A 27,234-nucleotide genomic window follows, 5' to 3' on the forward strand; every position below is an offset into this window, starting at 1 on the left:
TGTAGATTTGTTTCTTGAAGGAATGCAAATTGCTTCTATCCAGAAAAAAAAAAAAGATAATCTCAAAGGTTATAGTTTTATTTTCCTACTGGGTGTTTGATAATTTAATATGTATACTAGAAAACGAATTCATGTGATTTTCCCGAGAAAATATACAACCTATACAACCTACACAGCCTACTCATCTAATTCTCTTGAACCAGCTGTATCATCTTGCTGGTTCTCTCATTAAATGAGCTAAATCGATCTTTGACAAATGTTCCCTCTAAATTTGTATGAGAGTCATGTTTTCAACTTTTAAAAAAATTATATTTTGACAGATTTGAAGGTTGCCCTAAAGGTGCATAGTGTGTTCACCTGCTAGAGCTAGTTAAGCAGAGTTGCCTAAGAAACTCCTGGAGTGAATCACAAACAGCAATAGAACTTTCCCTTTCGGACTGTCAGATTTGTCTTCTGATTCTGTTTTTCTTTTCTTTTCTTTTTTTCTGGTTTGTTTCATTGTTGCTCCTGATCTTGGCCAGGAAGTTCCACATTTGTTTAACTTATTATCTAGGATTACGTCCATTTTCACAACTGCTACTGGACCACAAGGTTGGGCTTAATTATGTAATCAAGAGAACCCTCATGTATAAAACATGTGTATAAAACAGCCAATTCCAGAGACTAGTAGATACTGAATAACTAGGTGAGTAGAGGTCACATAATCTATAAAATGTTCCCCCTTTGGGATGACAATAATTAGCAATCTGGTTTTATGACAAGATCACTTGGTAACCTATATTAGGATGATGAGAATATATTCTTCGTTGAGTGGTAGAAGACAGAGAATATGGTTAGTTGTTCTATATTTTTTGTGTGTCTATTTGTCTGCTTAAATCCATAAAGAAAACATTCATTTTTCACTGAAATGGAGAATAACCATTGAGACTGTGTCTTTTGCTTGAGGTTGTGGAACTGAATTTCAAGTCCTGTAGGTGGTTGTGTATTTAACTGAGAAAAAACCTTTCACCACTATTTACCATATTTAGTATTTATATATGCATATAACTATTTATCGTAATAAGAATATGAAGTCTTTTCTTCTAGGATATACCAATAAATTAAATTACAATGTGTCTTCAGTAAAAACAGCTTTTTCTAATATTAGAGGCTATTAAACACTTATACAAATTTAATAGTCCCAGAATTCTCAGAAAATAAAGAAACTGAACTCTAATATAATGAATGTTCTAGTCTTTTAAGGAAAAATAAATTTCCTCATAAAAATGCTACCTCAGAAGCATTGTTAGTAGGTAACAATCAAGATGAATCTTTAGATATATATTGGTTTGGTAATTTTAGTTTATAAAATTTTCCTTGTTTTGTCATTATGAAAAATAAACATCATTTAACTTAATTTTTATAATTTATATTTATTTTCTAATGAAGACATTAGTTAATCTTAAATTTGGTTACAACTTATGGCTTATATGGGTGGTCACGGTAAATGAATGAGCATGTTTGTGTTCCAATAAAAGTATTTACAAAAACAGGTGGGCTGGATTTAGGTAGTGGGTTGCCAGAGTCCCAACCTGACAAGTATTAAAAAAGAAAAAAAGGTACTTCCTGGTTAATTTAACTCGGAATACCTTTCCTAATGAATTATTTGACTTCTGTTTCTTCCTTTAACCATCTTTCCATCCTGATGATTTCCTTCATTGAGCCAAATAAACATTAAGCATATGCTTGTTTTATATTTCTATGTTTTTACTATTTAAAAAAAAACAATTTTGATAGAATCAAATAACAGAGGACCAGGCATGGTGGCTCACGCCTGTAATCCCAATACTTTTGGAGGCCGAGGCAAGCGGATCACCTCAGGTCAGGAATTCGAGACCAGCCTGACCAACATAGTGAAACTCCGTTTCGACTAAAAATACAAAAATTAGCCAGGTGTGGTGGTGCATACCTGTAATCCCACCTACTGGGAAGGCTTAGGTAAGAGAATCACGAACCTGGGAGACACTCCAGCCTGGGTGACACAGCGAGACTTTGTCTCAAAAAAAAAAAAAAAAAAATTCAGATAACAAAATAACAGAGCCACAGACAAAAATCTTATTAGAACTGATGCAAATGTAGATGGGGCCAATACGGTATAGACTATGCAGATGATACAAAAGAACTTAAAACTATGATTCTGCTGTGACAAAAGTTTCCATCAAATATCTGTCCCTAAGCCTTCAACTCCTTTTTAGTCATTATTTATCTACTTCTTGTCATTGATTTATTAGAATAAAAGCCACCCTATTGCACAGGAAAAATATCATACACTGAATTTATTAAATACAAAATTTAATGCAAATATGATTAAATAAGCTTTGTCTTTTCAGTGTGAATCACAATGAATTCTATGAGGAAATAATAGATTTGCTCTTTATTTTTAATAGGTTTCTGTCTCAGATGATATGCGATTCAGCATATACCAAGTATTGAATATTGTGATGATGCAGTGCTAATAATTTCATGTAGCTGTTTACATTTTATTTTCCACAAATACCCTTAATGATATCTCTGGCACCACAGGATATCAGTGACTAAATTTTTATGCTTTATCTCTAGTCTTTAGAAATTAAAGTGTTTAAGTTGTCCTTTGGCATGCTACTGTTTTGAACAATTAAAGCGTTTGATCTAGTTTAAATGATATTACATTTATTAAAACAAACTTGCCTGAAATATCAATTTCCTTTTCTAATTTAGTATTCTCCTAGAATTTTACTCTAACTAATGTAGACAATTTTGCCTGGACATGTGAGAGTTTGCTGTCCTTTGAATGTGATGTAATTTATCATGCTTATATGTACACTGATCCTTTTCCAGCAGAAATAACTTACAAAGAAATTTAAAACAGAGATAACAGGTGTTTCGCATTTATTTACACCTATGATGTCCTGTGACTTAACTATCCATTGGCAGTATCATTTAGTGGGAATAGCAAAGAAAGCTAAAACTTTGGTTTTAGTCTTGGTTCCACCAGTAACTTATCCTGTACTATAACAAGTATCTAATCTTCCCATGTCCCCATTCTCCTGTCTGTTAGATAAGAATATTGAGGATCATCTTCAAAATTCCTTTCAGCCTGAAAATGTCTTGGTTCTCTGATATAGCATGTTAGAAGTGACAGGAAATTTTTCAACATATAGGAAAAACAAACACATTAGTGACAATGAAATATAAAGACAAGTGACAAAGAGGTGGTAAGCATGAACACTTCCAGTGCAGTGGTTCTATCCTACCCAATAATCCTAGTTTCTAAAGTGGCACATGGAAAAGCAAAAACATATGCTGAATGAAGAAATGGATGAGAGAGGAAGAACAGGTACAGACAGTATGTGGTAGTGCAGCAGAGAGTAAGTATGGATTCATTTTTGTTAGGAAAAGAAGACATCTGTCAGTCAGATGGGTGTCGGTGGATCCATGCCAAGAAGGACATTTCAGTTTGAATCTGGAATGAGAGAAATAAGCAAAGGCTCAGAGATGAAAATGTTCATTTTGTGCTAATAAAGTGACAAGACAACCAGGTGAGCATGTGGTGGTAGAGGAAAAGTGGAAAGGTAATTTGGAGGCATTCATGGAGGATCTGGAATATTGAGCAAAGATAACCCTGAGAGATGCTGTGACAGTTCATTCCACAGAAAAGCTCAACACATTATCCTAAACAGAGGCACTTGACAGGAGTTTTAACCCCCTTCTGTGCTGCAGGTTACTGAGTGCATTAGTCTGCTCTCATGTTGCTATAAAGAAATCCCGGGGACTGGGTAATTTGTAAAGAAAAGTGGTTTAATTGGATCATGGTTCTGAAGGCTGCATAGGAAGCTGATGCTGGTATCTGCTCAGCTTCGGGAGAGGCCTCAGGAAACTTTCTGTCATGGAGGAAGGCAAAAGGAGAGCTAGCATTTCACGTGGCCAGAACAGAAAGAAGAGGGTGGGGGATGTGTCACACACTTTTGAATGACCAGATCTCAGGAGAACTCACTAATCCAATGACAGCATCAAGGAGAGTGATGTTAAACCATGAAGAACCACCACCATGATTCTATCACCTCCCACCAGGCCCAACCTCCACCACTGGGGATTAATACAGAACATGAGACTTGGGTGGGGACACAGATCCAAACCATATCACTGACTTTGAGCTGCCCTCAAAATAGCTTAGAGGCTTTATTAGCATCTCAGGCCTATTCTTCAGTGTGGGTAAAATGTACTAATAACAACAAAGGAAGTTACAGAAAAATTAATTTGGGCTGTGTAGGGAAATTAGATAAAACTACAGCTTAGACTGACACCAGGCCAACTTTATTATGTATATCTCTTTCTGGAATGGAGGCTAACTCTTCCAGTACTCAAACTACCATTTCATTCTCCTGAATCCAGAGTGACAGATTCACTCTCAGAAGGAAATGGGCTGGGAATCCAGAAAGAGTTAATTTGTATACGTGAATCATGGATGCTTTCCATTTTTCAATCAGAGGAAATGAAGTGCTTTTCAAATATATGACCCAGAAAAACTCAGAGGGCTTGATCTCCTATTTCCTCCCTATAAACCCAGTATTACAGTTGTTAAAATTCCCATGACAAATATGTTCTTCCTCTTGTGTTTTGAGTTATTCTCCCTTTTTGGACCATTCTTAAATTTCCCTGAAGTCTGTGTTTATGCCCTTTAAAAAGAATGAACATAAAAGAAGTTTGTCACGTGACTTTCAGATGCAATAAAACTCATTCCCAAGTTTAATTCCCAAACATACTGTTTTAAATTTATCCATTTGTCCATTTAAAAATGTTTTTAAAGCAATATTTTCTTTTTAAATTGTAGTCTTACAGCAGTTTAATGAAATTTATCTAATAAAAACTTATTAAAGTAACAGATGGTTTGAGAATCATGTTTCCCTTTAGAAAATACACACATACATGCATATATGTACATACTACATATATACATAGCCTGGAGCTCCATAATAAGGAACTGGAGTATGGATTCCTAAGATGTACTTCTCTAATTCCTCATTCACAACTTCACCATGAGCAAGTTTCTTAACAGCTTTAGCCATCTTTAATATACTTAACCACATTTAACATAATATCCTAATGCTAGGCTTCTTTGGAGAGATGCGGCTAGGCTCCATTAGTTATAGCTTGTGGAGTGGTTGGATGTTCTTGGATGAATGGTGCCATGTGAAATTGCAATATAATTGCTACAATTAAGAGGCCACATTCTCTGCTTATACAACTCACTGGGAAATTATTTTTGCACCAAAGGTAATAATTTTTATCTTTATTCTTATGTCAAAGCCCTAAATATTTTCAGTTGCTTTTATACCTAGGTATCATAAATAACATTATGCCTAGTCAAAATTAAATAGATCTTTCAGTTGAGCAAGTATAACCCTGAGAAATACTGTGACAGTTCATTCCATAAAAAACTCGCCACATTATCCTAAACAGAAGCACTTGACAGGAGCTTTAACTCACTGCTGTGCTGCAGGTTACTAAGTGTATTAGTCTGTTCTCACATTGCTATAAAGAAATACCTGAGACGGGGTAATTTATTTAAAAGAGTTTTGTTCAGCTCATGGTTCTGAAGGCTATATAGGAAGCATGATGCTGGCATCTGCTCAGCTTCTGGGGAGGCCTCAGGAAACTTAGAATCATGGCAGAAGGTGATGATTTGAGCTCATTAAGAGATACTATCATACAGACATTATTTCTTTTCTGTTGTGGAAATTACTAGATTTTCAAATATTCAGATATTCTTGAATGACACTTACTCAGAAATTTAAATTCAACAAATGAGTAAGAAATGTTTTCTTTTTGATTCAATATGTTTTTTGTTTTGTTTTGTTTTGTTTTGTTGTTTTGCTAAACCCCTATGAAGTTCCCGATATAATGAAGACAGTGTAGTAAATGGTATCCCAGTCAGTTGGACACCCTATAAAAAGACATGATTTGGATTTTGGATCTCAGATGACTGGGGTTGATATGTTATTCTTCTATTAATTAGCTCTTGGACTTTTGTCATTTGGATATGTTACTTAACATTTTCTTTATACCAATTTTCTAATCCAAAAAGTGGTATATATTATGTACATGACAAGGCAATGCAGATGGGAAAACTGAATAAGATAACATATGCATGTAGCATAAAGCCTCACTAGACAGTGCTTAATAAAATTTAGTTATCTCCTCTACTTTTAAGTTGACATAAATGGGTCAAAGGGTACAAAGTTGCAGCTCTGTTGGATGAATAGTTCTAGGAATCTAATGCACAGCATGAGGACTATAGTTAATAATATTGTATTGCATTCTGAAAATTTACTGAGAGTAGGTTTTAGGTGCTACTACCCCAAAAAGAGAATGTAAAAGTTAACTATGTGAGATAATATATATGTTAATTCATTTGACTGTAGTAACCAGTAACCATTTCCCTATGTATATCAAAACATTATGCTGTGTAAATAAATACATAGAATATATACCATAAAATAAAATGGCACTTTTTTTTTTTTTTTTTTTTTTTTTTGAGACGGAGTCTTGCTCTGTCGCTCAGGCTGGAGTGCAGTGGCATGATCTCAGCTCATTGCAAGCTCCGCCTCCCGGGTTCACGCCATGCTCCTGCCTCAGCCTCCCAAGTAGCTGGGGCTACAGACGCCCGCCACCACGCCTGGCTAATTTTTGTATTTTTAGTAGAGATGAGGTTTCACCATGTTAGCCACAATGGTCTCAATCTCCTGACCTCATGATCCATCCACCTCGGCCTCCCAAAGTGCTGGGATGACAGGCGTGAGCCACCACACCCGGCCTAATTTTTTAAAATGTCTTCCACATTCAAGGATGTTGAAATATAATGTAATTAAGTAGGTTAATTAAACTGACAATTTGTTTTCAGTAATGATCTGGTTGTTCTCTTGTTCAAAATGATTATTTATATATGGTTTTAGCATACAAAACCTGCCCAATACACATTACCTAATTTTTATTTTAAAAAAGTTATTTAAATCTAAATATCACTGATATTATAAGTATTACTCTGAAAAGTTACACGTGTGCATTGAAAACTGGGTTGATAAATGCATAAGTTATGATTTCCAAGCCACAGTGAAAATATACCCTAAAGATAGATAGAGGAATCAGAGATTTCTAGTGCTAAAAGAAACCATAGTTAATTTTGGAGTCAGAGTACCGTGTTCTATGATACATATGTGGACACAAGCTTGATGACTTGGCCAAAATTGTATCACCACTTGGTGCTAGAAATGGGACAAATATCTTGATCTTCTGATTCTAATTCCCTTTTTTCCACAATACTAAAAAATGGAAAAGTATTTTTATTATGGTCTGGTCAGTGTACTATTGGCCTTTCATATTCTGTGAACATTTTCTGATGACAGTTTAGGACTGGATTAAAAAAAGAATAATCTTTTTCAGGAAAGAAGCAATTCTACAACTGAAGTTAAACAGGCACTGACCTGCATGAGCATTCATGAGTGATTCTGCCCTATTATATTTGATATCGTAGTCACTTGGATGTAAAGTCAACAAATATTTGCAAGCAAGGGTCACTCGCACATCTTGCTGATACAGAAATACAACCATAGAGGTGCTACAATTACCTAAAAGTCATGCACTAATTCAAAAAAATATTTCTGATTTCTATTCCTATTGTCCTGTATTCCTTATATCTGATAATGACTATGGCCAGATTAAATAGTTTGCAAATAGCTGTTCTCTCCTACCACAAATTAGCATAAATTTGATGTTAATTCATCACTTCTAGCTTTGAAGGACCACAAATGAGGGTGATAAAAGCAGATGCCTAGCATATGGCAACAGATGGGTCACCACATTTAAGAAAAGCTACTGGGAATAGCTTGGTTTACTTTTCTCAGTTCTTACTACAAAAGGTGAAAAGAGTGGAGAAGGAAACAATCTAGGTAATGCAGACTTAATTGACTCCTAATTGTCCTTCAGTTTTAAAATGTCCTATTAAAATATACAACTTGTAGTTTGCTAGTATGTTTCATGTCATAGTGTTGTCCATAGCCAGGTAGAAATATTCATAAAAAAGGAGTCAACCAACTATAGGTAGGATTGTACAATACTCACTGGCAAAATATGTTTGCTGGTGGCCAGAATTATTGAAGCAGATGGCACATGATGAGCTCATCAGGACATGTCCAGATGCCCAGCTTTATAATACCAAGTTTTATTACTCTTGCTCAGATGCTGCCCTATCCTAATATTACACTTAAAATTTTACCTGTGAAGCATTTACAATTTTATACTAAATTATACATGCTTTTATTGTAAACTAGAAATAAAAATGATGCTTATGTTAAAACTTTGATCCAATACCCATAAAACACTGCAGAGCTATCTTAAGATCAAATGCTTGCCCCATGAACTAGCATCTAAATTACTGTTCATTTTTAGGGAATAATTCATTATCTATTTGAAGTTGGTTCCATAAATATAATTCATAAACTCAGAAGATAAAAAAGAAAACAAACAAAAAGAACTTATGTTCAAATACACGTGAAACTAAATAATAGCTGGATTTTATTAGATATAACTGCCCTATGATTAGCAAAGATAATGTCAAATTATATGTTTTCCCTTGGGTATGAATTTGTTAAAAAAGCTCTGTTGGGTTTATTTGATATTTCTCTATTTAAGCAAATATGTAATTCTTAAATAAAATCCTTAGAGAACTTTCTGAAGTTAAAATAAAATCTAAAAGCTTTTCCTAAGTTATAATACAGATAAAAAAACAAAGTTACAATAATAAAAGCTCAAACTTTCGCTCTAACTATTACTAGAATTTGAGATAATTTTCTGCTAATAATGAAAATCCTGGTGGATACAGGTTAAAAAATACAATCCATATTGTATAATACCTATCCCACACCCAAAGTTGTAAAAAGGTCTGTTTTTTCTTCTCCAGTGTCTATCATCTGATTCAGAAATATAAGTTTTTAGACAGCTAAAACTTGGCATTGGTACCTCCTAACATTTTGTATGTGCTGCTTGTATAAAGTAATCGCAGTGTGATTCCGATTGTCACTCTTCAACCATAGCAGTAGTATCTTTCTAGGCTGGTTTTGTAGTTATGAGAGTTCCCTGCTCAGGAAGTAGGGTAAGGAGCAGTGGGTGGTGATATATTGCATTCTAGGAAATAAGTATAGTTTCCATAAGTAAAGCTCTTGGTGGATCACAGAAATAGGAAGAGTCCTGGTAGCAATGCATTTCAGAGGTAGTGGGGGTTCTGGTTGTTGGTAATGTGTATGTTGTTTTTCTTATTGCTTTTATTTGGTAATCCCATGCAGAAATTTTTAAACCGTGTTGACTTTCATAGTGACAAGAAAGAACCCCAATGATAATAATAGCATAAACAATAACTTCTAGCCTTTAATAAAGCACAAGTGCCGGGTACAATGACAGGTACTTTAAATGCTTCCCCCCACCCCCACCTAATCTTACTCAAACCTTAAATGGTAGAAATGATTATCTTCAAACTACAATTTGAAGATAACTTACCCAAGCAAGTTACTCAAGTAACTTACTCAAGTCATACAACCAGAAAGTGAAGGGGCTGGGATTCAGGCCTAGATTTACTTGGCTCTGAAGTTCACATGCCTAACCTGCTTCTTCGCCTCTATGTGAGAGCTCAGTAAATACAGCATTTATGCACTCTTTTAAAAAAAACTATTAGAATATTCAGTTGACAAAAGAAAAATAAATCAATAATTGCAAAATTTTATCGTAAAAGGAATGAGGTATATTCCTCCAGCTTATAAATTATCACAGAAATAACCTGAAATGTGGAAAAGCATATCACAACAAAAGTATAAGAAACAAGTTAAATATCCAATATTAGAGAAATGCACATAAAATAGAATATTTTCCAGGAAATACAAATGAAGTTTAGAAAAGTAACACAGGAAAGGGTTTATAACACAATGTTAAGCAAAGAAGGAGGCACTACAAAAAAGATACAAGTTATAAATTATAATTTCAACAATGCAAAAAACTACAGAAGATAAATGCTTGAATAAAATTTTTTAAAAATGGTAACAAAAATGGCCTCTGGATAATGCAATGGTGTTTTTTGTCATTCTTCTTTATATTTTATGTACTTTAAAATATTTATCAGGAGTGTAGATTACGTTTCAACAGAAAAGATCTTTAATTATAAAATGAAACCATTATGAACATACAGAATTATATAAATGGGAAATCATAGATAAATGTTACTTGGATGATTAAAACATTTAAATCTTTGTTTAGGAAACATCAATACAGTAATAAAGGTCACAAGCATTCATGATTAATTTACTGAGAGGATAATATGAAACCATAAAAATCTGTGTAATTGTAGAATTATACCTGATAGGAAGAAAACAAACTTTTAAAAATATTTATTTATCTTATACTAGAAGAATCTTCTCCCTTTCTTCCTATTCTTGTTCCAAAAATATTTTTGTCATTTCTAATTTTACTGAGTATGTTCATTCCTCAGTAATCGACAGTGTGTTTTCTTGTTTATGACTATAGTACAACGCGTCATATTAAAATATATAGTACAATATTTTAATATGACTATAGTACAACATCCCTTTATGTACTTTATTCCAAAAGTACAACATCCTTTAATGATCCCATAATATAAAAAACACATGGAGACCGTTTGGTACTCAAGAAGAGAATTGTAAGAAAAAAATTGAGTAAGTGTGCCAAAATACAAGACAACTTTCATTGTATCACTTCCCTAACATAACAACTACAAGTGGTCATGTTGCCTTTCAAACCATGTTCAAACTTCTTAGCTTGGCATTCAGTATTCTTTATTAATTAGGCTTATTTTACCTTTTCAGTCTTGTTTTCATTAACTCCAACATAACCATCACAACTGTCTCAATCAATCTCACTGTGGTTTCCTAGGCAATCCATGCTTATCACTACCTTATTACCACCACCTACAGCTATCCTATTTCTCTAATCACTTCCTTGAAGAAAGATTTTTCTAGAAGGAATTTCTTGAAGAAAGAAATTTCTAGATAATTAATTAATTTATTATTAATACATTATTAATTTATTCCTCCAATACTGACCTCTTACACTAGGCTAAACATTAAAAATGGAATGAACTGGACCTGGTTCTAGCCATGAAAGAACTGATAGTCTAGTAAGATATGTACAATAATCAGTGGTGTGACCTGAAGGATAACAAGTTAGAGTTAACTACAAAAAGTGTAGGAAATAGGGGTGGGACAGGAAGAAAGACCCAGGCAAAAGCAACATCATCTACAAATGTTAAGGGGAAAGAATGCACAGGGCAAGTCTGAGAAACTGAGATGGGGCTTGGGTTGTAAATTGATAAGCAATTGACCAGCTTCCCCAGCATAGCGTTAAATGACTATGATATAATTTCTTTCATATCAAAATTATATTTTGTTACAGACCATGGGACCTCTGAGATTAAACAAGAGTTTTCTATACCATGGAGGTTAAACTCTTTTAGTAGCAACCTCATACTTTACTTACCTGATGATTAGTAAGTAATGTGAAACACATATCTTCCACATCATCTGTATTACTTCTGGGGCTTATCACAAGAATTGAATATAGTTGATGCCTAAAAATATACCTTTAGTCACTTGACGCCTATCACACAAACACTTCTACAAGCAGAGATGGGGAGTAATGTCCAAAGTGTGGACATTTACGTAGTTAAATGGTGTGCAGCTGAGAGTTTCCATCTGTCTCAGTTGCTCAACAAGGAGTGAGGATTTGGAAATATGTATATTTACTATAGATTTGCATCATCAGTGTTTAATTGTAGCAAACAAGATTTTTGGCTGAGGCAAAATTAATTTCATGCATATGGTCATAGAGATGGCAAATGATTCTTGCTAAATTCATTTCCAAGTCTATGAACCAATCTGACATTCTCAGCATATACTTAACTCATTATATTTGTTCTCGGAAGAGTTAATACACTTGAGTAACTCCAAGTTTTGTTTACAAAAGGACATTGGAGTATGTTCATGTAGAGGGTTTTTCAAGTTATTTGATCTTGTTGACACAAAATCAACTTAATGATATTAAAAAAAAGTAACAGAATTGGGTGCAATCCAAATAGAATCCATTTGTCTTCAGACTGAAAGCAAACAAAAATGACCCAATATTTAATGTTATGAAATTACTGAGCATTCTCAGTAATGATGTTTGGACTTTTGGAATTAAAGTATACATGAAAATACATTTTCTCTATTTATATTGGCTGCTGCATGGCACTCGGAACAACCAGTTTAGGAAGGGGGAAAGCTGGCTTTGTTTTTGTCCACTGTGAATGACTCAGTCTCTGTATCTCCATTTTAAACTCAACAATGTGGACATCTGATATTACTCCTAGGAGGCTTAACTAATGGTTAATAGTTTTGACTCTAACAATAATCATTTCAACAGACTTGTTTATTAATGCCAATAACAAGTTTGTGCTATAATTATTTAAAAGCCTCTAACACAGAAAGCAGCATCCATTTTTTGAATTAAGCCAGCCTTGTTATTTATTTATTGACTACTAATGACCATATTTTGAGTTCGTTTTATTTATTAATTAAATCAAAATGTTTGAGCAGTTCCATTTTGTGCAGGCACCACTCTTCAAAGCATGGTGGTTTTCCATCTTTGGTACCAAGTAAAGCTATCGTTCACTAAAGAGATTTCTTTGTACTATGACTAGATGGGATGCCATTTGAAGCAGCTTTTCACTGTCTTTAGCATAATGCACAATGGTCATTAAGATCTTCTCAAAATTTTTCATCATATCATGTATGAATCCCCGTAAGATTTCAACTTCGAGTTGAAATAGTCAATTGCTTCACTGAATATGTGTTCCACCTTTTACAAAATTAGTCTTTTATAATCCCACTTGTATATGTAAATTGTAACATTGTTGGAAAGGAGGGCAATAAAAGAAACACGGCTGTTGAGTAACCAAACAAGTCCAAAAAATGCCTAGCAGGAAAGACAGGACATGCATCGGTCTAATTCTATAAGGTTAAGTCACGGACAACAAATATAAGTACACTGATAAGTATCAACTTCATTAAGTGATAACCTAAATCATATCAAAACAGACATCTAAGAAAATCGTTGTTTTATATTAAACATATTGGTATAGAAAATCTAGATTTCATTTCTCTGTGGTATAAGATTGCCCTGAAGCAGAATGCACTTCGGTAGACGGGGTGGTAACTTTATTTTATAATAATTTCTCCGGCTACTGAAGGATGATAATTGGAGGGAGGGGGATGAGACAGAGTAGGGGAAATTTCAAGATCTACTTCTAAATCATTATAAGTTTGACCCCTACTAAGGTAACATGCAGTCTGGGTTAATCAGCATGGGCCCAGTGACTACCAAAATTGTCCTTCTTATATTCTAGTTCAGTTTTCCCGACTGACAAAAACACATATATAGAGAAGACCATAAATCTCTTAGTTATTCTAAGTTTCTTCTCGCATAATTATTCTGGCATCTTCAAGCTAATTTTTAGAAACTTCCAAATAAGGAATAATTGGAACTAGTACTACATTACAAAGTAAACACAAAAGCAAATTTAAAAAGAAGCACAAATATAAATGGTATTCTGTTTCATTTCTCAGGGTTGTCAGGGTCAGGATTCCTGAAAAACATGAATCATAGCCAGATTCAAGAAAAAACAAGTGGATACTTTTCAAGAGTCAATTTAATATGTGGATTTCACTACTAAATATAATCCCCAAAAAGAGTTTGTATGAATTTTAAAAAAGTAAATCTAATGTAGTTTATGGTAATAGTGATAGCATAGTTTGATTCTTCACTTCCTTGACCAAGCAACTATAACATCAGGGAGAAGACCATTATTAATAGACACATTTATTGGACAAATAGTCTAACCTAGCAAATATATGCTGCAAATATTGTATTTAAATATATGCTGCAAATGTTACATTCATTATTTAATCATTGTACCCTCATAACTTCAGGACTAAGGAAAGAAGACGTGGCACACATCAAAGTGCTTTGTACACTATACAAAATATGTACAATGCAAAATAATGTCTCACAGGAGAAATCTTCTTTTTTAGACAAAAGTGCTAAGAAATTATTTCTTTTTCCCTTGTCTTTCATTCTCACTTTCCTCTTCTAACAAAACTGGTTCTCAGAATTCTTGCTTCCATACAGCTATTGCAAAGCAGTTGTTTTGTTACTTCATCTAACATTCAAAATATATTTACTAAATACCGTGTATAGTCCCAAACCTCCCAGCTACTATTTTATATTTTCATATGGGTCAGAAGCTCTGGCTGAAAAGATGACTTTGTGAGAACTGAATTTCTGGCATTAATCCAATAGAAAGGTGAGAAATTAAAGGCAAGTTCTTCTAATCAACCCTCCTATGCTTCAGGCAGACCCACTTGTATTATCTACCTGAATGCTGGCCTCAGGTATGTTTCTGATTTAAGGGAGGTGACCACTTGCAGAGCTCTGTTGAAAAATATTCCTAGGACAGGTCTGAAGTCAGCAGAAATAAAGTGACATAAGTCATTAATTGTGGCATTAATTGTGTGACAACAGGGTACACAGGATGGACGAAGGACAACATTTATGACCCACAACTGTTCTTTTGGAGGGGAGAATGATCACTGAAGTATTTTGAGGAACAGTGATATCATGTGCAAATTTCTTAAGAAAGTTGAAAAATGTTTAAGAAAAAGTGTGTGTGTGTGTGTGTGTGCGTGTGTCTGTGTGTGTAAAAAGAAGGGAGGAGGGCAGGAAAGAGAGAGAAGGAGAGAGAGAGGAGGGAGGGGGAGAATGAGAAAGGTCAATGTAAAATGTTTACATTTGGGGGAATCTGGATAAGGGATATATAGTGATTTTTGGTACTCTTTTGCAATTTTTACGTAAAGTCTGGAATTATTTCAAAACAAAAATTTTAAAATGCCTGCCACTTAGTAGGAAATCCTCCTCTGGATGATATAAATAAAAAATACTGAGATTAAACCAGCAATATTGTATGTACTGTAGCTTCTTGCAAGGTGGTAAAACGGATGCCTTTGGGAAAATGGGTATTTAAAAAGTTCACGTAGAGACAAAAAATTTTAGGGGGAAACCCACACAGCTGCTGGTTTTGTTGCAACACTATAATATGTGGTAGCCATTTTTCATATTTTGGATCTGTTTTCAAATCACAAAGAGGAATAACAGGTCGTTTCCTTAAAATTCATTATAATTCTAGAATCCTATAATGAACACTCAAGAAACCTAATCTTCCTCATTCCATTCATCCATCTTACTTATGTGAACACTGCTGATATGATGCTTACTATAAGCCTGCTAACAACTGCTTCAGACACCTCAGGTACAATGTACCCAAGTCACATTTCAATCAGAAGTTGCCAAATCTATACTGAGGGCTGTGCCAAGGATAGTCAGGGAATTAATGCCCTAGTGATTAATGCTACTTAGGTAATAAATTAGGCTACCAAATTAAATGTCTATTTATTTTCAGTTAAAACCACGCAGACTTTACCATTTGTCGATATGTGTAATATACAATGCTACAAATAATGTTTTTTTCTTGTAAGTTCTTTCTTCTAATCCTAAAACTTCAAAACTTCATTTAGAATAGTAAAAGAAGATGCCAAAAACTAACATGTACATATTCTTTGTGCCCTTAGGGATAAAAAAAAAAAACCTACTGCCTTTCATTTCTCTACTCTTCCAACAGCTCCGAGAACAATGGTTCCTGAGAGTGACAATATCTGAGGAAAGAGCAGGTCCTGCAACCAACGAGAAATTCTCCTGCAGCATTTCAAAGCAGGTAGTAAATCTCCTTTTCTTTTCTTTGTTGTTTTCTTTTTAGTGAATCGCTACAGTAATAGACAGGGGAAATATATTTTAGTCTTTCTTTAACCAGGAACCTAAGTTCCAGATGACTGAGTTTGGCTGGTGAGATGCAGAGGAGGCATTGGGTTTCTATGATCCACTGCAAAAAAAGCAAATGTTGCTAGTGTAGTCCAAACACAAAAAAATAGAAGCAGGATTAAGGAATACTTTAATTCAGTAATTAAATAAATGCTTAGTCCCTAAATAACTGGCCAGGCATTAAGGACATACAAGCATTGATTAGTCACAGCTCTGTCCTAAGGTGATTATGGTGCAGGAGAAAAAGATAGTGAGCAATATTATTAACCACGATGAGAGAGAGAGCCTAAAATTTGGTACAATAGAAAAGTGACAGATGAAGTCAATTATAGAGAATTTTGTCCACAGACTTTCACTCTTTGGAAATCTTCAGACCCAGAGACTTATAAATATTTTTTAAAAATAACATGACTTAACTGCAGAAAGATTTTTGTCAATGCATAAAATTTACTTTACCATAAGTCATTAAGTTTTACAGTGTGACTAAAATCACCAATCTAAGTGATAAAATTAAGTTATACTTGGTGGCTTCTTGTGTATTATTATTTATTTGCAATACAGTTTTATCATCACATTAAAAAATTGTATAAGACTAAAGTATGGTCTCAGATTCTTGTCCATGGTTCCTGCATAATCCTAAAAAGGGCTTTATCTGTAGTCTTAATTTATTTGTCATCTTTTCTGCTCTCTGGGCAAAGACTATTTCTTTTCTAAAAACCTATATGAACGTCTATCTGAGTCCTATTTTATTCACCTATTTCTGGTAAGAAGCATCAGGCTCCCATATGCCCTATGAAGAAACTGTAGAAGGGTTTGTAAATATTTCTTAAAGTAGTTGTCAACTCCCTTGCCTTCCTATGATAGACCTGTCCATATAGCATTAGCCAACATGACTAAAATCATAAAGAGTCAGTTGGTTATTAATTCACCTGATTCTATAAAGAGAGGACATTCTGAACCTTAAATGGCTAATTCTTACTTGGGCACTAATCACTCCAGGTGCTGCATCTGTGCAGGGGCGCTCAATACCAAATTTAGGGACTCCGATGTAGCATGTTCAGGAAAACAAGTTATTTGTATATTGTCATTCACCCTTCTATGAAATAAGATAAAAGGAAGAAAGAGAAAGGGTAGAAAAAATTCTGGTCTCATCTTTTCCTGAGCCAAAGAGATAAACCACTAATCAAATGGGAAGAGCAAAAACACTAATGCTTAATAAGTTACTATTTAGCAGACAGAATCTCAGCTACTTTACATATATCATCTCATTATTTAAATTAAGTGCTTAAAAGCCATCTCCAGAAAAACACAGAGCTGTGATTCCTTGAATTATACTCTACCTTATTCCAAAGCCCAAATTTTTTATTTTTATTGTATCTATTTATCTATCAATATTTTTTCTTTTCTTTTCTTTTTTTTGAGGGGGGCTGGGGGAGGCAGGATCTCACTCTCACTCTGTCGTCATCTAGCCTGGAATGCAGTGGTGCAATCATGGCTCACTGTGATCTTGGACTACTGGGCTCCAGAGATCCTCCTGCCCCTGCCTCCTGAGAAGCTGGGACTAAGGCAAATGCCACTGCACCCAGCTTATTAAAAAAAATATATACATATATAGATATAGGGTCTTGCTTTGTTGCCCAGGCTGGTCTTGAACTTCTGACCTCAAAATAGTTTTTCTTACCAAACTATAATATATAATTAGTGTAGAGAAACTGGACAAAATAAAGGAGCTTAAGAAAAAGAAAGTAACCTATAACCCTAACCTTATCATTCAGTGATATCACTGCTAACATTATAGGGTATTTCATTCGAGCTTTTTGTTCTATGCTTTATACATCCATAACCATTCTCTCTGTTCCATAAATAAATTTACAACATAATTTTAATAGCTACATAAATTTCCATCATATTCACATAAATAACACATTTGCCACTATTGGCCATTTAGGTCATTGCGGTTTTCTTAATTATACATTATACCGAATGTATACACTAGCTACATTTTTGTACCAATTTATTATTATTTCTATAGGATAAATTTCTACCTTGTTACTGGCACCAGAATTGCCAAATTAAGGAGTATATTTTTTATTTTTCTTTTTTTAAAAATGTAGTGTCAGTTTAACTTTAAAGGTGTTTTTGAATGTATACTTCTAGCAGTAGTGCAGAAGAGTGCTCATTCATCTCCATCCTTGCCAAGGCAAGGCATCATCATTCTTTTCTCATTTTGCAACAAACACATGAAAGTCTTTTATTTTAGTCATATACATACAAACCTATGAGAAACACATTGAGCCTTTCTTTCTTTTCCTTCCTTTCTTTCTTTCTTTCTTTCTTTCTTTCTTTCTTTCTTTCTTTCTTTCTTTCTTTCTTTCTTTCTTTCCTTCCTTCCTTCCTTCCTTCCTTCCTTCTTTCCTTCCTTCCTTCTTTCTTTTCTGTTTCGCTCTGTCACCATTGCTGGAAAGCATTGGTGCCACGTTGGTTCATTGCAACCTCTGCCTCCTGGGTTCATGTGATTCTCCTGCTTCAGCCTCCTGAGTAGCTGAGATTACAAGCACCCACCACCACACCTGGCTAATTTTTGTATTTTTAGCAGAGATGGGGTTTCACCATGTTGGCCAGGCTGGTCTCAAATTCCTGACTTCTAGTGATCTACCTGCCTCAACCCCCAAAGTGCTGGGATTACAGGCGTGAACCACTGCATCTGGCTGAGCTTTCTATGTTTTTAATACTCAACAAAGCTTCCATCATAAATTATGAACGTATGACTTTCAGGCACACACACTGAAGTATTTTTTGTCCCATGGTGAATGATTATGGAATTGTCTTTTGAGGAACAACTGGAATGCCAATTAACAAATATACTGAATAGAAGTATCTGAAAATGAAATGATGTGCCTTGGGAGCCAGAGAAGTGCTCATTGCTGAAGAAGTTCAACCAAAGGTTGATGATCAACTGGCTAAGATGAGAGTAGAGAATTTGTCTGGATAACCTCTCAAGTTTCTTTCCATGCTATGGTCCTATGATGCTCTTGCCTGTTTCTGGAGATTACTGACTCTGTCTTTTTGCCTCATCAGCTGCAATTTTATTATACTAATAGACTAACTCTCTCTGAATGGTGTCCTTTGCCAACAATCTATTCAAAGTCACAGCAACTTCAAAGTTGTGCTTTGAAGCCAAGTGCATATATATACATATACATATACATATACATATACATATACATATACATATACATATATATACCTATAAAAATGGCGCATCATTAATTTCTCAGAATTTCAATTTTAAAATTTAAACATACACAATTATATGTCTATAATTTTACAGCTAAGGTATAGATAAAACTAGATACGGTTGTATGCATTTAGAACATTTCCAGGAGGGTACACAAGACATCATAGAATCATCTCTAGGGAGTGGGAATTGGAAAGAGGAATGTGAAGAACTTTTATCCTGTACTTTAAATACTTTTGTACTCTTTGCATGTTTTAGCAATAGTATGTATCATTTTAATAATGAGCTGTAACAGTTCACTGTTACAGATGCTTGTGTCAAAATCTTTTTATGAATCTACTAAGGTGGGCATAAACATAACAATTTTATTCTGCTCACCAAAAATAGAGAAAAATCTGAACCTGCCAAATGAAATGGTGGGTCCAATTGTATCAGGAGACAAGTAAATTCTTGTCTCACTCTTGCCCTGATTCTATGCTTTCCCAATCGTTTAACTTTCCATGGTGTGGGCCAGCAGAGAGAGGTCACATTAGTTAGTTATATATTACAGTTCTAGTTTTACACATCACTCTTTCACAGGAGCCTATTTGAGAGATACTATGTCTTCAATTGAGGAATCAAATATTCTGATGATGTTTGATCTCTAAGAGCAGAATCTGTTCTGTTATCATGAGCATCCCAGATGAGCAAATCTAAGAAGATTTTTATCGTAAGTAAATCTAAGATGATTTTGAGCCATAAAGATGTAAGGCACAAGGTTTTATATATATATATACATGTTAGCCATTTAATCTAATTTTAGAGGGTTCATCAATATTATTCTCAGAAAAAGAATCACTGAATTACATTAAAAATGATGTGTAATTGAAGTTCAGTCCAGTTTGAAGGCTTTAAATTTTTTTATATTGAAGAATGTAATGTTCTCATTAAGTCAGATCTCTGTAAACAGAATCCGCTTTGGAAAAGAACTATTAAGTGTTCAAATAATCACTTATAAAAAATGAAGTAATTACCTTTTCTATATAATTAGTAACTAGTTGGGGTTTGTATAGGAGAAGTGACAGAATAAGATAAAATTTGACTAGATAAGAATTTCTTAAACTCTGTCAGTAATTTGTTTATATTATCTAACACTCCATACTGTCTACCTCATGAGTGGGTGAGGCATGAGAATGAAATGACATAATACTTGAAAGGTGTTTGAAATGCTATCTGTTGTATTGTAATCATCTAATAAATGCCAGGTAATATAAAAAATATTACGTAAAATAAGAAAAATGATATCCAAACATATCAACATTATGTCTGTATATAAAATGCAAATATATGCAGGCAAAGACATGAAAAAAGATCTGAGAGAAGTGGAGCAAGATGGCTGAATAGAACCCTCCAGCAATTGTCACTCCCACAGAAACATCAAGTTGAACAACTATCTAAACAAGAAAGTACCTTCATAAGAACCAAGTATCAGGTGAACGATCACAGTACCCGGTTTTAACATCATATCAAGGAAGAAGGCACTGAAGATGGCAGAAAAGACTCTTGTATTGCTTACACAGCCCCTCCCTCATCTCCTAGCAGTGCAGCACTGCAGAGAGAGAATATCTGTGTGCTTGAGGGAGGGAGAATACAGTGATTACGGGACTTTGCATTGGAACTCAGTGCTAACTGTCACAGTGCAAAGCAATACAGGGCAGAATTCAGCTAGCTCCCACACTGGAAGCATTCAGATTGGACCTAGCTAGAGGGGAATTTTCTATGCCAGCAGTCAGAATTTGAGTTCCGACTAGCATCAACACTGCAGGCTAAAGTGCTCTGGGGTCATAAATAAACTTGAAAGGTAGCCTAGGCCTTTCAAGGAGGAAAGTTCCCAGGCAAGTTCTGGTGCTGTGCTGGGCTCAGAGCCAGTAGACTTAGGGTATACAGGACCTAGTGAGACATCAGCTGGGCCAGCCGAGGGAGTGCTTGTGTTACCCCCTCTCCCAGCCCCAGACAGTGCAGCTCGCAGTTTTGGCAGAGACATCTTCTGTTTGAAAAGAGGGGAGAGTAAAGAGGACTTTGTCTTGTAACTTAAATACTAGCTCAGCCATAGTAAAATAAAACACCAAGCAGAGTCCTGAAGCCCCCATGCCAGGCCCTAGCTCCCAGACAACAGACATTTCTAGACACATCCTGGGCCAGAAGGGAACCTGCTGCCCTGAAGGGAGATAACCAGGCCTGGCAAGATTCACCATAAGCTGAAAAAGAGCCTTTGGGCCTTGAGTAAACATCAGTGGTAGCCAGGCAGTACTTGCCATGGGCCTAGGGCAGTGGTGGCCATGAGGAGAAACTCCTTCTGCTTGAGGAAATAAGAGAGAAGAGTAAAAAAGACTTTGTCTCAGAATTTGGGTATCAGCTCAGCTACAGTAAAATAAAGCACCAAGTAGATTCTAGATTCCTAAAGTTCCCTACTCCAGACCCTCCCTCCTGGACAGCATTTCTACACCCACCCTGGGCCAGAAGGGAACTCACCACCTTGAAGGGAAAAATACAAGTTTAGAATGATTCACCACCTGCTGACTAAAGAGCCCTTGGGCCTTAAATAAACATCAGTGGTGACCAGGCAATAGTTGCCACAGGCTTTGGGTGAGACCAAGTACTGTGGTGGCTTTAGGTCTGACTCAGCACAGTTGCAGTATTGGTGGCCACAGAGGTGCTCGTGTCACCCCTCCTCCAACTCTAGGAAGCTCAGCACAGAGAGAAACTTGTTTGTTTGGGGTAAAGTAAGAGAACAAGAGTCTCTACTTGGTAATCCAGGGAATTCTGTCATATAGTACCCAAACCACCAAAGTGCTACCTCTGTTAGTCTGCAAGAGTCATACTATTGTTGGGCTTGGGCAGATATGGCTGCAATAGGCAAATACTTAGATCTGAACACTCAATTTTCTTTAAATACTTCTTTAAAGCCTTCCCAAGAAGGACAGGTACAAGCAAGCCCAGACTATAAAGACTACAATAAATACTTCACTTGTCAACGCCCAGACATTGATGAACACTCACAAGCATCAAGATCATTTAGGAAAACATGACCTCACCAAATAAACTAAATAAGGGCGCCAGTAACCAATCCCAGAGTGACAGAGATATGTGACCTTTCAGACAGGTAACTCAAAATAGCGGGTTTGGGAAGCTAAACAAATCAAGATAACAGAGAGAAAGAATTCAGAATCCTATCCATAATGAAAATGTAAAATGAAATGTAAGTTAGATTGAAATAATTTTAAAAAATCAAGCTGAAATTCTGGAGCTAAACAATTGAATTGACATACTGAAGAATGCATTCGAGTCTCTCAGCAGCAGAATTGATCAAGAAGAAGAAAGAATTAGTGAGCTTGAAGACATGCTAATTGAAAATATACAGTGAGGGAGACAAAATAAAAGAATAAAAAAGAATGAAGCATGCAAAATTATTAAAAAAAAAAAAGCCCAGGACCTCATTGCTGAATTTTACCAAACATTTAAAGAAGAACAATCCTACTCAAACTATTCCAAAAAACAGAGGAGGGAATACTTCTAAACTCATTCTATTAGGCCAGTATTACCCTGATATCAAAATCAAACAAAGACATATCAAAAAAAAAGAGAAAGTATAGGCCAATATCACTGATAAACATTGATGCAAAAATCCACAACAAAATAATAGTGAACCTAATTCAACAACACATTAAGATAATCATTCATCCTGACCAAGTAGAATTTATCCCAGGGATGCAAGGACTGTTCAACATATGCAAATCCACCAATGTGATACATCATATCAATAGAATGAAGCAATAAACCATATGATAATTTCAGTTGATACTGGAAAAGCATTTGATAAAATTGGCATCTCTTTATGATAAAAACTCAAAAAACTGGGTATAGAAAGAATGTACCACTACACAATAAAATCCGTATAAGACAGACCTACAGCTAGTATCATACTGAAAGAGGAAAAACTGAAAGCCTTTCCTCTAAGGTCTGGAAATGATGAGGATGCCCACTTCATCACTGATTATCAGCATAGTACTGGAAGTCCTGGATAGAGCAATCAGACAAGAAAAAGAAATAAAGGGCAACCAAATTGGGAAGAAAAAAGTCAAATTATTCTTATTTGCAAATGATATAATCTTACATATGGAAAAACCTAAAGACTCCACCAAGAAATTATTAGAACTGATAAGTTAAGTAAAGTTGTAGAATACAAAATTAACATAAAAATCAGTAGCATTTCTATATGCCAACAGCAAACAATCTGAAAAAGCAATCAAGAAGTAATCCCATTTAAAATAACTGCAAATAAAATTAAATACCTAGGATTTAACTAAAGAAGTAAAAGATCTCTACAATGAATACTATAAAATACTGATGCAAGAAATTAAATAAGACACAAAAAGATGAAAAGATATTCCATGTTCATGGATTGGAAGATCAACATTTTTTAAATGTTCATACTACTCAAAGCAATCTACGGATTCAATGTAATCCTTACCAAAATACCAGTAACATTCTTCACAGAAATAGAAAAAAAATCCTAAAATTTATATGGGATCAGAAAAGAACCTGAATAGCCAAAGTCATCTGGAGCAAAAAGAACAAAACTGACTTCAAATTATACTACAGAGTTTAGTAACCAAAACAGCATGATACTGGCATAAAAACAGGTACACTGAGCAATGGAACAAAATGGAGAACCGACAAACAAATTCACATACCTACAGTGAACTCATTTTTCACAAAGATGCCAAGAACATACACTGGAGAAAAGATAGTTTCTTCAATAAATGGTACTGGCAAAACTACATATCCATATGCAGAAGAATGAAACTAGACCCCTATTTCTTGCCATATACAAAATCTAATCAAAGACTTACATTTAAAACATAAAAGTACCAAAAGAAGACCTTGGGGAAACTCTCTATAACATTGCTCTGGACAAGGACTTCTTGAGGAATATCCCATAAGCATAGGCAACCAAAGCAAAAATGGAAAAATGGGATCACATCAAGTTAAAAACTTCTGCACAGCAGAGGAAACAACCAACAAAGTGGAGAGACAACCCATGAAATGGGAGAAAATATTTGCAAACTACCCATCTGACAAGGAATTAATTGGCAGAATATATAAGTAGCTCAAACAACTCAGTAGGAAAAATGTCTAATAATCTGATTAAAAAATGGACAAAAGATCTGAATAGACATTTCTCAAAAGACATCCAAATGACAATCAGGTATATTCAAAAGTGCTCAACATAATTGATCACCAGAGAAATGCAAATCAAAACTACAATGAAATATTATCTCACCCCAGTTAAAATGGCTTTTATCCAAACAACAAACAATAATTAACGCCGGTGAGGATATGGACAAAAGGGAACCTTTGTACAGTGTTGGTGGGAATGTACATTAGCGTAGCCACTATGGAGAACAGTTTCGAGATTCCTCAAAAAAATAAAATTAGAATGAATATATAATCCAGCAATCCCACTACTAGGTATATACTGAAGAGAAAGGAAATCAATATATCAAATAGATATCTTCACTCCTGTGTCTATTGCGGCACTATTCACAATAGCTAAGATTTACAAGCAACCTGTGTCCATCAACAGACAAACGGATAAATAAAATGTTGTATGTACGCACAATAGAGTACTAATCAGCCAGAAAAAAAGAATTAGAATCTGTCATTTGCAACAACATGGATGGAAGTGGAGGATTTCATGACAAGTGAAATAAGTCAGGCACAGAAAGACAAACTTGGCATGGTCTCACTTATTTGTGGGAGCTAAAAATGAAAACAATTGAACTCATGGAGCTAGGAAGTAGAATGATGGTTACCAGAGGCTGTGAAGGGGTAGTGAGCTAGGGGGAAGTGGAATGGTTAATGGATACATTAATATAGTTAGAAAGACTAAGAGCTAACGTTTGATAGTACAACAGGGTGACTACAGTCAACAATAATTTATTGTACATTTAAAAATAACTAAAAGGGGCCGGGCACAGTGGCTCACGCCTGTAATCCCAGCACTTTAGGAGGCTGAGGCAGAGGCAGGCAGATCACCTGAGGTCAGGAGTTCCAGACCAGCCTGACCAACATGGAGAAATCCCGTCTCTACTAAAAATACAAAATTAGCCGGGTGTAGTGGCACATGCCTGTAATCTCAGCTACTCAGGAGGCTGAGGCAGGAGAATCGCTTGAACCTAGGAGGCAGAGGTTACGGTGAGCTGAGATTGCGCCATTGCACTCCAGCCTGGGCAACAAGAGCGAAACTCAGTCTCAAATAATAAAACTAATAATAATAATAATAACTAAAAGAGTATAATTGGAATGTTTGTAACACAGATATGATAAATGGCTGAGCTCATGGATTAAACAAACAAACAAAATGTCAGAAGTATTTCCTCTGGAGTATAGAGTAAAATGGGGAGGAGTAAGATTAAGTGAACTTTTTTTCTTATTTATACAATTTATTACTGTATTATTGGAAGTTTTACAATGAGAAACATATATTTAAAAAAAAAAGAAACAATATTTTTAAAGGAATGCCAAAAGATCCATTGGTAGATATGTGATGAAATTACTATAAAAATGTTCATTCACAGTAAATGGGCACATTTCATAGTGCATCGATATAATATAGTTTGGGATTACTTTGGATCAAGCAGATAGCCAGGCTCACAGTGGTTCTTGTTTGAATGACAGGCTGGGAATCATAGTTAATCTCTGTAAGCCATAGTTTCCTTATCTGTAAAATGAAATAATACTGTCCTAGTTATATCTCAACATCCACCACAGTGTTTAGCCCCTTTTTAAGAAAATGAATAATTCATGTTTAATTTAGAGGTCTAAGATCGAGACTTTTTAAATGTACACTTGAAAATATAACCTTTTTTTTTTCCTTGTGAATTCTATGAGTGCAGTTTACATGAGCACAATTTGGATGGATGTGTTTTCAACCACACACCTGGCAAGTCACCACACAGCGCTGTGCAACTGATATCATTTGAGAAGAAGAGGATAACTGAGTTCCTGTTGGAAGAACAGCAATTTGAAAGTACTGCTTAAATGAACACAAGATGGTGTCAGGATTCCAAGTTTCTGGTTCTTTCTAGGGAGTTACCTAAGGTCTAAGTTTTATCCTGAACAGAATCTCTTGGGGAACTAAAATGCTACCAATGAAAAGCTCTTGATACTCCTATATCATGAATATTATTGAGCTCTAAAACTTGAACTGGTCGTGTCAGGAGAACCTTGAACTGCTCATGGCAGTTCTTGTGGACTGGGAGGAAGTACTACTGGAGATCTTGGTGATAGTGGCCAAAAGGAAAGGGTATGATTATGATTGCTGGGAAGCAGATGGCTTCTGAATATGTTCATCCAAATCCTAAGCCAGAGACTGTGTTTAGTGCTTGTTCCTCCTGGGAAGGCTTATGGTAAACAAAAATACAGTTTAACATGTTTAATGTTTTGAAATTCTGGAAGAAGAATAGAAATATTCATTTGTTCCTGGGTGTCCACATGAGCATGGAGGTATTCTAAAGTGTAAGAAGTGACAGCATAGGCATGGTTAAAATCTCAGATTCTGACCTCAAGCTGGCTCCTCCCCTTACTATCTTGAGCATTAGCTCAATAAACCTCAATGCTTTGTCTATAAAATTGTGGTGACAATTACATTTAGTTAAAAGATTATAAAGTTTCGGCCGGACGCGGTGGCTCACGCCTGTAATCCCAGCACTTTGGGAGGCCGTGGCGGGCAGATCACGAGGTCAAGAGATAGAGACCATCCTGGCTAACACGGTGAAACCCCGTCTCTACTAAAAATACAAAAAATTAGCCGGGCGTGGTTGCAGGTGCCTGTAGTCCCAGCTACTTGGGAGGCTGAGGCAGGAGAATGGCCTGAACCCGGGAGGCGGAGCTTGCAGTGAGCCGAGATCGCGCCACTGCATTCCAGCCTGGGCGATAGGGCTAGACTC

The 27,234-nt window shown here is 35.4% G+C and overlaps 1 protein-coding gene and 1 long non-coding RNA gene across 2 annotated transcripts in view; one reads left to right on the forward strand and one right to left on the reverse strand.

The window, feature by feature from the left end:
- Positions 1–27,234, reverse strand: part of LURAP1L (leucine rich adaptor protein 1 like) — a 46,031-nt gene that overhangs the window by 14,332 nt on the left and 4,465 nt on the right. The window lies entirely within an intron of this gene.
- Positions 424–27,234, forward strand: LOC129047842 (uncharacterized). The gene is made up of 4 exons (XR_008509640.2): positions 424–685; positions 15,809–15,901; positions 19,823–19,952; positions 26,182–27,234. It is a non-coding gene; the product is annotated as an uncharacterized LOC129047842 (long non-coding RNA).

The sequence above is a fragment of the Pongo abelii genome, chromosome 13 (assembly GCF_028885655.2).
Source record: "Pongo abelii isolate AG06213 chromosome 13, NHGRI_mPonAbe1-v2.0_pri, whole genome shotgun sequence".
NCBI lineage: Eukaryota > Metazoa > Chordata > Mammalia > Primates > Hominidae > Pongo > Pongo abelii.